The sequence below is a fragment of the Misgurnus anguillicaudatus genome, chromosome 15, assembly GCF_027580225.2.
Source record: "Misgurnus anguillicaudatus chromosome 15, ASM2758022v2, whole genome shotgun sequence".
Lineage (NCBI taxonomy): Eukaryota > Metazoa > Chordata > Actinopteri > Cypriniformes > Cobitidae > Misgurnus > Misgurnus anguillicaudatus.
In genome coordinates, this window is record NC_073351.2 from 23,478,074 (window position 1) to 23,489,470 (window position 11,397).

Sequence of the window (11,397 nt, forward strand, 5' to 3'; positions counted from 1 at the left end):
ATGTCAAAAGTGATGACAGATCCAGGGTTTTTCCTGGCTCAAAATGAATTGAAGGTAGTGCTATCGTGATGCACACATGCATCCTGGCTACTAATTAAATTTAACATAGCAGCTAATGTGTTTATTTACATGAAATTCCTTGAATTGCAGCTCCTCTTGTAAAGTGTAATCAGTGCCTGCTGATAACAAAACAGCGCCACCACAGTGGCATAATGAATAATAATTATAGTAATAACTTTATTACGAATGAAAATCCATGAAGTGCAACAATGGTTTGTGTTTTACGGGAAAATGAATGACAATTGGCAAATGTAGAGAAATTTGGTGGAAGCATTCGCCTCCAAATTCTCTATGTAATCGACTCTCCTTTTCTATTTCTGTCAAGGTGCTCAGCTTGTTCTGTTGTTAATGTGGCATACCTTCCCATGTTGCGCATGCAATTTGGCACACAGTCTCTAGAGCTTTAACTGTGGTCTGTAAGTGAGTAAGTGAAAAAGAGAGAAAGGAGTACGGACAGTTCTCTCCTGGGCTTGCTAAAGGTCAGTATTAACTCAGCACCACAACTCATTTAGGATTAATGATAATGGAATGATCCAGTCTGGATTCCTCCAGCTTCAGAGCCGAGTTCCCATCCAGACTGGAGTACAGACCCAAACGGACCCACAGTAATACACACTCCACACTGCCGTAGGGGCAACGGACCCACTGGAATTCCCCCGGCCGATCATTTGTCACGGCTGAGTTTCGCACGGCTGGAATTTCACAGTTTGCGCATTCAGAATATCAGAGGAGATGCGAGTTGGTCCTGCAGCTGAGAGCCGTCTGCCCGTCTTGTCCATCAAAGCACGCAGTGCCCCCTTTATACCGTTCGCACACAGCTTACATTTAGACTGCAGGTGCTAGACCTCAACGTGTAAGTGTTTGTACATGAACTGGTTTGTCACGGTGTTAACACATTCCCACAATCTAATGCAGACTACCACCCTTAGTTCACCAATGTAGATCCAACTAGAGATTCAATACACACAACTTCTAACATAGGTCTTTTGTTTCTAACACAGACCCTCCTCTTACTAAGCTTCCTGAGGATGGCAACACACAAAACTGATTCAAGCAAACCAGAGGAAAGATCAAGGGGTGTTTGCTTCTTAATCCACCTCTAATAGTTTTCTTCAACTATGTTTTCCATAAATTGGTAAGTACTGAAGAATTGAAACATTACACGGTCTAATCTAACATCAATAATGCACTAATGCATTTGCCAATTTATGACATAGTTCAAGTTTTTATGTTTACAATCTGAGCCAAAGTCAGTTTTTGTCCTGTCTGGGAGTGTATGTGTGTTAAAGGTTACGTTCTTCCTGATCCCATTTTTTAAACCCTAGTTAAAGTGTAATGTTGCTAAATAGCATAAATAATACCTGTAAAATGATAAAGCTCAAAGTTCACTGCCAGGCGAGATATTTTCTTTAACAGAATTCCCCTTTTAAAGACTACAGGAAACTGCTGGTTTGGACTACAGCCCTCTACTTCCTGCTTTAATGACGTCAGTAGAACAGTTTTTGACTAAACTCCGCCCACAGGAATCAATCGCCAGCTAAGCTAACGGCAAGCTAAGCTAACGGCAAGCTTAGCTGCTATCAAATCACAACACACTAAACAAACTACACTATCAGAACTAGATATATGTCATTCAATAAATTAAATTCTCTCACGTCGTCTCAAATCTGCAAATAGTTATTTCAGTGAGTTGCTAAACACTTTTTAAAGGCATCTAATATAGCTCTGTTTTTCATACAACAAACATTGATTGCAACTATCTTTATGTCATAATCCAAAATGGACAAAAACCACCAATGAACAATAGGCTATACATTTTATTTAAATCAGAGATTTCAGTAAATAATGAATGGCTCCTGTAAATCTTAGTGGTAGAGCATTGCATTAGCAAAGCAATAGGTCATGGGTTCAAACCCAGTGAACAGTGTCTGATAAATTAGCTGGGTTTCCATCTAAATGGGAAGCAAATCTTTTAAAAATTTGTGAAAAAAGAAAAACAAACAAATGCGAATTAGGTGCATTTCCATCAACTTGTATGAGCAAATGAATGTGGCATTGGTAACATAGTAACCAACAGTAAACAAAACAAGGCAAGCTTGAAAAACGGATACAGGACTGCATTTAGTTATGATTGGGCAAGTTATAAATTTACTAGCAGTGCAGCTCGTAATTGCCAAACTGAATGCTGTGCACAGAAGAAGGAATGCAGCATTTTTGATGCAGGCACTACCAGCAAGGGCATTAAATTATCCGATTCATGATTTTACATTTCCTTTGGTGTGAAAGTGTGTATTAGTACATGTTAACGATATGCAAAGGTACAAATCCCAAAGTAAACGATGACGCGAGTTATCGTTTCCAACGTAAATCTCTTTTCTTGGACTACAACAAGCATACGGACTGTAGGCAACAGTTAGCTTCCTCAGCCGGTTGACGTGGACTCGATGGTCATTATCATAATTTGCTTCTTACATACAGTTTTGTGCAGTGCAGAGTAGCGCTTGTTGTTTGTCGTTTCTAGGATCACAAATGCAGTCATGGTTTTAATGTTTTAGTTATCCTTACCGATCTGGGCCGGGTTTCCCGATTGAACGATTGAACTTAACACTTAAGAGCGCTTTCTACGAGCTACTTTACGAACATTCGTTGTTCATTTACGTGCTTATCACAAAGATGCACGTATAACGATTGCTCGCAGTTGGGTTTTAAGTGCTACTTACGAGTCGCTATCCGTTTGTCAAGTGCTGAAATGTCACCAATAGAAGGACTCGAATTTTTAGCAGAAGCTTGTTTAGGCTAATTATTTTCAGCCGATGTGCACTAATATTTTTAATATTATTATTCATAATTGTTCAAAGACTTTTTAAATGTTTTAATAATTTGTGCATAATGAAATATTATTTTCTGTATTTAGTTAGGAGTCGTCCCACTGCGAAATGCCCTCTGCATTTAATATTTTAGTTTAGATTATTATTTTTATTTGTTTTTATTATCTATGTTAATTTATTATTGTGGATTATTGCATTGTTCCGTAAATATTTTTTTGGTTTCTTTAATTAGATGCCATTTCCCAAAAAAAAAAAATGTAGATGCATCAATCGGTAGGAACCATTTATCAATTTGCTAGTACCAACTTTTACAAAAATACAAAAAAAAATTACCAACTTGTACCAAATAGGCTTTCCTTCTTTATTAATTTATGTTTAGTCATTTAAATTTGATTTCTCATTTGAATTTTAAATATATTATATTATATATTTAATATAAAATAAACAAAGAAGAACCAAATATATAAATTTACATTCAAAACATTACATTATCGTCATGGCAGGAGTGCAATTTGCTGGTTGTCCTGCAGGTGACCTTGTAACACTGTTGCCTTACGATGCACTTATGAATGAACGATTACTCCAGACCACTCGTAGATCTACGATGCTTTTCAAGTGCTACTTAAGTTACGAAGCTTTTGGGAAACGGCCCGTAATTCTAAGATGATTCGTATGATCGTTTTTACGATCTACTCAGCCTTACCATGCTTTAGCGAAACCCGGCCCTGATCTGTTCTGTTCTGCTAGTATTGATAAGGTAGTAAAGACAATATTAACTCCTGTCAGTAGTGCATTGTGAGCTAATCTTCAAAACATGGTAAGGAGGGTCACATTTGCGGCTGATGTCAGAAGTATTCAGACCAATTACAACATACTGGTAAGCTGGCCAATCGTGGACACAGCGCTAGTCAGATCGAAGAGCTTTGTAACAAATCAGAGCGTTTGAGGAAGGCAGGGATATCTGGAGCAACAAAAATGAACGTATGTGGAAAATACTGTGTTTTTTAACCATAAACCACGCAAACACATTGTATTATACCAAATACACAAAATAACATTGTTTTTTAGCAAAGAAATAGGTGTTCTTTAAGACGACGTCGAGTCCCATATATGGTAAAGACAACATCAGCGGAATAGTGTTAAATTTGTCACCTATTTTTAATTTAGTCTTAGTCTTGTGCCAAATGTCCTTGTTAGTTTAAGTCGACTAAAAGTCTCATCATTTTAGTCTAGTTTTAGTCAAAAGACAATTCAAGGTATCTTAGTCAAGTTTTAGTTAACTAAAAGTCTCGTCATTTTAGTCTAGTTTTAGTCAAAAGAAAACTCAATATATCTTAGTCAAGTTTTAGTTCAAACATTTTTGTAATAAATAAATAAATTATTTCTGAGATTATTTCTGATAACCATTTCGGTCAAATAGTGTTTCACACATCTCAAATATTGGTTAAATGTCACAATCACCTGACAAAATACACATGTTGAATGATTTTTGTTGAATGCAACATTGTTAAACGTGTTTGCTTTTCTGATTTAAGTGACACATTCACAAACGTCAGCGCTCGTCGCTCGTGTTCGCTATCTATGGGTGTTGTTCTGCTCGATGTAGTTTCGAAGTATGAGATCTACTAACTTGAGCAACAGCACAAACTCATTCAGTGTATTTTGAAGGCGTAACGTAACGGCTGAATTTTCTCCAGTAGAGACGATTGATGTATACGAAAATGAAGAGAGATTTTATCTTAGTTTTTAATGCATGTTAATTTTGTTTTAGTTAGCTTTTTTGGACATCTTTGCAATCTTGTCATCGTCTCGTCTTAGGTTGTTGACGAACATATTTAGTCTCGCCTCGTCTGACGAAATTAACACTACAACGGAAACAGCTAGACGGTCAGCCCGGTAATGTTATTAATTTTGATTCAAGCAAGCATATAACCTTTTTTTGGGAATTAAGGAATTTTTATTCGCTATTATTGCATAAAATCATGGTGATGGAAACATGGCTAGTGTCATGATTTATGATGATGGAGTGTTTGAAGCTATTGTCTTACTGAACACTCACAATAAGCTTCAATAAACTCAACAAACTGACACTACAAAGTGCCGTTATATGGAAAGCAGCTGGGTACGACTCTTCAAATTCACTCTACAAATTGTTCTGTATTACCCTCCACATATAAAATAACACCATATGGGTTAGAATGACCACATTTCTGTTCCTCTGGGGGTACTTATTTTAATAAAAAGCTGACAAAGCAAAGACACCTGACTTTCCACTGCCGTTATACTTTTTCTTGGGCTAAATAGAGCATTTCTAACTTTTTCCCAGGCAGATTTGTGTTTAATAGTCCTCTAATTCATCCTTTCCTCCTTTGACATCCAACAAAAAAGAATAAATAGACTATTCCTCCAAAAATCTTTCAGCATACCACTCAACCATGCAAAATGCTATCTGGATTTAAAAGACATTCACATGATGAAATAGAGGAAGAAAACCCCCAGAATTTGAGTGCATTATTGTAGAGAGAAAGAGTGAGAGGGTGAAGAAAAATAATTGCAAATGAAAACACTGAGATTCAAGGCTCGTGTGCCACGCTGCTTTGACATTACTGAGCCGTTTAACACGAAGGTGCTGGCCTGAGCCATGTAAACATGCATCCAGAGAAAGGGGAATGTGCCTGGACGAATGTGTCATTAATCACGTCAGAGAAAGAACCAGAGATTCAGTCTGAACAGGGCTTGGGGTTTCACTCCCCCTAACTTCTCTAAACTAGGCCTGCAAAAGCGGGAATGCTACATATGGGTGGTCAATTAACTCAAAAGTTTCAGCAGTGCTCTAAAGACTGGAGTGGCATTGGAGGCCAGTTTGTCTCTCTCTCTCTCTCTCTCTCTCTCTCTCTCTCTCTGACCACATCAGATCAACAGCAATCCAAACATGCACTAAAACCGCATGCCGTGATCTGAGGCATTCCCCCGGCTGTAACATAAAGAAGCTCTCTCCATTTGGCCTAAATCAACAGGCCATTTTTACTGTGGTTGCTGCTCAAAATGTATCCTCAATGCCAGGATATGACCGTGCGTTTTTTCCCCGTGTTACAGAGCATTTGTTTAGTGCAATCGTTTTTCACTGACTTAGGCCACGTTTACACAACAACATTTTCATCTTTGGAAAACTTTGGCTGCTTGTTTACCCGACAACTATGTTTTGGGGTCGTGACGATCCAAAATTTTGAAAACGAATTTTCAAAAAATACATTTGTTATCGTTTCAATATAAACTACCAAAACAGAAATCTTTTTTAAAAAGTGACGTAATGCGTATTAGTCTATAAGCATGCGTGAGTACTTGACAACACTGTAAAAAAAATTCTGTAGAAATTGCAGCTGGGTTGAGGTAACTTACCGTAGATTTAAATTTATGTTTTTTACTGGCAACAATTTGTTCAAAGTTAAATGAACATTAAACATTTACAAGTCTTTGTCTTTACAGAGTAAAACTAATAAAACAGCATCAAGCAAAACATTCTGGGAAACAAAATCTGAAGCAAAAAAAACAGAAAAAGGTTGATGATGATTTCTAGTTCCCAGAATGCTTTGCATGAGGCTGTTATTGTATAGTTTTATTCTGTAAAGACTTGTTAATATTTAAAATTTATTTAACTTTGAACAAACTCTTGCCAGTAAATAACACAAATTTAAATCTACGGTAAATTATCGGCAACCCAGCTGCAATAACATTGTAATTTCTAAGGAATTTTTTTACAGTGAAGCATAACAACAATGTCGGCCTACAGGACGTGATGCTTTAGCCATCGTGACTGTTTATATTTATCGCCCTGTAGAAAAATGCGTATAGAAACATCGCCAACTACTGGACTAGCAAACAAAACAGCGTTTTTAGTCATTTATGTGAATCCGTGTGAACGGGGATTGTTTTGACAATGTTGCGATGGTGTGTACGTAAAATTTTCAAAAAAACAAAACTTTTCTGGTTTTGTTTTGTAAAGCCCAGGACATATTCACACTGTCGAATGCACAATCTTGCAAAGTATAGTTTATTTAACTCGTATGTGTACAAAGACGTTCAACGCATGCGCATCTCCTGGGCTACATTAGGGTTTTTTCAATCCAGCAGTTTGTGTACAGTGTGCGTACTTTTCTGGTGATAAAAATGAGTCACAAGACTGTATGGAGACTCTCGCGTACACGTAAATAATGGACTATACTTCTGCCTTTAACGTACCCTTTTAAGATGTCAAATAAATCTTTTGTGTCCCCAGAGTATGCATGTGAAGTTCTAGCTCAAAAAAACATATAGATAATTTATTATAGCAGGTTAAAATTGCCACTTTGTAGGTGTGAGCAAAGAAAGAGTGCGTCTTTTTTAATGCAAATGAGTTTATCGCTGCACTAAATGGCAGTGCCGTGGTAGGATAGTGCAGAATAAGGGGCGGCATTATCCCCTTCTAACATCACAAGGGGAGACAAATTACAATGACCCCTTTTTTTTCACATGCTTGTAGAGAATGATTTACCAAAACTAAGTTACTGGGTTGATCTTTTTGATTAAAGGTTGATAAAAGCATTGGGGACCCAATTATAGCACTTAAACATGAAAAAGTCAGACTTTCATGGAATGTCCCCTTTAAATCACTTCCCGATGTAAACTAACCTGATGTATTCTAACATGTTGTAGTCAAACCACTTTAACTCATCGTGAGAGGGTTTACATGTCTGGAGCCTTTAATCTGCATTAAAGGCAGACTTACCATTCGTGCATACCTTGTGTGAGAACCGGTGCTGAAAGACACAGACCACCGTGTTGACCGATCCGCATTTCTGCGGTCGCTCTGATGACGGTCTGCGCCTCTTTTTTATTAATCGTCTGCTTTGATGTTATAATAACCTACTGCAGCAATTCAAAGCAGGTGATTCATCTGGTGTAAAAATCGTAGTGGCATAAAAGAGCCTACTGTGTCCACACATCCTTACTTTCATGGCCTGTAACAGGCTGAAGCCTCCTGCCTGTGAACTATGTTTGTATATGCACCGCAGTGGGCAAAGCCACGCCTTCAAAGTGAAAACTGGCACATGCACGCCAAATTTAGGGAAAAAAAGATCATTGGTGCCCTATGAGGCACTATAAGGTTTTGGGGAAGCAGTGTTAATAATAATGCTCCAATTCTTCACAGAGGTATTTGAGAACAATCGTATTCACACAATTGAATACGTGCACAGATTTCAATACAAGTATATATGGCGGAGACTTCAGATGTGTGCGTGTCTGAATGCACGCGAGTCAATGCGTGTAGGAGGAAGAGTGAACGGATGGGAAAGGTGAAGGTTGAGACAGAGCTTTGAAAACAAAGAGTCTGAGGTCTCCCCACACACACTTTTCCTTTCCCTTGGAGCACAGGGCTCTTTCCAGCATTATAGGCTCAAGGGGTAACATCCTGCACGTTATGGTTTTGTTCGCTGGTCCTATTTCATACACTGAATTAAGTTTGCGGGTAAACAGTGCTATATTAAACAGCACTCTTTGACCTGACTTTGGCACTTTCTAACGATAAACAGCTTTTAAGTACGAAAAGAGGAGCGTGACAAAAAAATGTGATTGTTTGACAAGTGTGACCACATCTTCTGGAACTGTTTGACTCATTTGTAATGAAGAACAATAAAAGTAATACTATTCCCAGGTTAAGCTGCTAAAGCTTGAGATTCTCACTAATAGGATCTCAATGGTGCAGTGTTTGGTTTTACCGCTCCCACACTCTTACTTTCACGGTGCTCTGGCTCTATATATTGGCATGCATGCATTTCTCTCTATTCCTGACATTTTTCTTTGTTCCCTGGTTCCTCTTTCCAGCTCACTAGCCTCTTCATCACAGTTGCTTCATGAAATTGAGTCATAACTTCCTGACTTAACTGTCCAAAGGTCAATCCTGCAGCCTCAAAAATCCACCTCCCCTTTCGGAGGCCCCTCATACAGCACGCCCAGCTCTGCATTCCTCAGTCGCACAGCACCTTCAAACGCAGCAGTGGTGCAGCCCAGCGCCGGGCACGCTGAAACCCCCCAGAGTCCTCAAACACCACGGATCGCCAGCCAGCTCGAGGAAAGGTATGACTTTGAAAAAATGCAGACCAGCAGCAACCCGGCCCAGGTGATGACAGGGAGAAGGCAACTGGAGGCTCAGCGGGGGCACGGATTGGTATATGCAGCACATTAGTCCCCCGAGCCACGGTCCAGATTTAAGCCCTCCATGAGAAGTCCCTGCCCACACGTTCACACAAAAATATCCTACTAGCAAATTCAATCATTAGGTCTCTCTCATGTCTGTGCTTGGAACTGGCAGCTGTACTGTATAAACCCTGCTTCATTTCCCCTCTGACCCTAAAAGAGGTTGACAGAAGCACAGCGGGATCCCTCTGCACTGACGGAGCGCTCCGGTTACATCGCTCGCTGGGGGTCTGGCCAGAGATGTGACATTAGAGGTGGGGGAGGTTGGGCAGGTTTGTGCTATCAGAACTCCGCACATCTCCAATGACCATCATTCAAGTTCAGTGCACTTCATAAACCCCATGAACTTACATGACGGCAGTCTCGGGATGTCTGTCTGTCTACCAGAGCCACCGACTTGGCTTTCACCTGCCCAGAAAAGCTGATCTGGGCTTGCCACATCTACCAAACGAGTCTGCTAGTGCCGGCACATCTTCACGTGTGATACATGGAGATTGAAAGCAGTGATAAAAATCAGAAGTCTGGCACAGAATATGTTGACGCAACCTTTCAAGCAATCGTATCACATATACGTACAGTAGGGGAGACTGGGGCTAGTTGTCACACTTTATACTCTAGTCTAGTGATTTTATGTAAGACAATACACATCATACACATCAATATCATGGCATGTTGCACATTATATGACGTAAAGACTTGTACACAAAAGTTACAGTTAAGTATGATGATATAGAAGTTTGGAAAATTTGATAGCAGTTACTATAATATAGGCCTAAAAACTAGTAGCCTAGGTCTCCATGGTCTATGCAACACAACATTACATGCACAATGCAACAAATATGAATGCAGTACAATGCTCCAAAGACATATTGTTTAGAATGATATGATAAGAATATGATAAGATGTAATGTTTATGATAAGAATAATAAAAAATAATGAACCTAGAAACGTTTGTTGATTAATTTTGGAGACCAAACAATCCCTGCTTTCTCACAAATCATGATTTTAATACATTCTGGGTTTCTCAAAAAATGTTGCTGCTTACATATATTTTTACATTATACACGCATTATACAGACATTAACATGTTAACATTAATGTCTGATCACTGTTTTGCGATGAATTTGTTCCACCTTAAGGTAATTTAGAGGTTTACATCACCTGGATTTTGAAATATGGAGCCTCAAACGTTTCCAGTCAGCCGGTTTCACTAAATACGTTAAAGCCCACAGTTGTGCACTTTTAAGGATATATTCATGGTACCTGTATACTTTACAATTCATAAGACTACCAGATGAGTTCTGCAACATTACGCGACAAAATTGGAATAGTTTTGTTTGACGTGTTACATTCATACACACAATAGGGGGCGACATCGCATATTAAGAACGACATTGGAAAAGCAGAAGAAGAGAGAGCTCATTACGAATATTATTTAATTAATGTGTTACTTTTGTTGGCCAAGTTCAGTATACATAAATGTAAATGTGATTTTAAACCATTATTCCGTATTTTTTATTAGAAGTTAAGCAATACCTAAAATATATTTATAATCTGATAAACAAGAAAGCTGCTCAATGTATGTCAGCATCTCCATGTTATTATTTACTTATTTTTCTCTTTCATCCCCTGGCTAATGTAAAAAAGTGTTGAATATGTTTGATTCAATAAAAAAAGAAGAGAGAGAGAGAGAGAGAGAGAGAGAGAGAGAGAGAGAGAGAGAGAGAGAGAGAACCATACTCTGACGGCTTGTTCGACTTTATGCGGTGCTGCAAGAACCGACAGCCGAATGACGTCAAACTTCCGCGAGAGCAATTTAAAAGCAAACTCCTCCTCAGGATTTTTCGAATCGCTCTCGCGGTACTTTGACGTTATCCGGCTGTCAATTCTTGCGGCGCCGCATGAAGTCGAAGCCTCATAAGTTTACACAGGATTTTTGTTTTTACACAAATTAAGCCAGTGTATGCGTCGTCTATGTTCTTTACGCGTTTTTGGCTGTTTTCATGAGAATGAGGGGGCACATTGCAGGAAAATGCAATAAGCAGGTGTAGGTCTTCGACGTTAAAGAAAGTTTGATGAGAATCGACGAAACACCAAAAGATCGAGAAAAATAAATGGTTTTAATGTATTGCATAGTCGTGTATACATATAATCTAATTAACTTGAATTACACGTCTATTCTAAAAGAAAACGTGTTATGCTAGTGAATCAATGCTAAATATTTTAGTTTTTTAAGAAATTTTTAGGCATATGCCCAAAAGGGTGGCCAACATGT

General features: G+C 38.7%; 1 long non-coding RNA gene across 2 annotated transcripts in view; it reads right to left on the reverse strand.

Moving 5' to 3' along the window:
* The window catches only part of LOC129418893 (uncharacterized), a 75,414-nt gene extending 64,926 nt beyond the window's left edge, over nucleotides 1-10,488 (reverse strand). The window contains exon 1 of one of the 2 annotated variants that reach the window (XR_012357724.1): nucleotides 10,284-10,488. This is a non-coding gene — a long non-coding RNA (uncharacterized lncRNA). The remainder of the gene's footprint in view (nucleotides 1-10,283) is intronic. The other variant, XR_012357725.1, reaches the window with a different exon arrangement.
* Nucleotides 10,489-11,397: the final 909 nt, after the last annotated feature.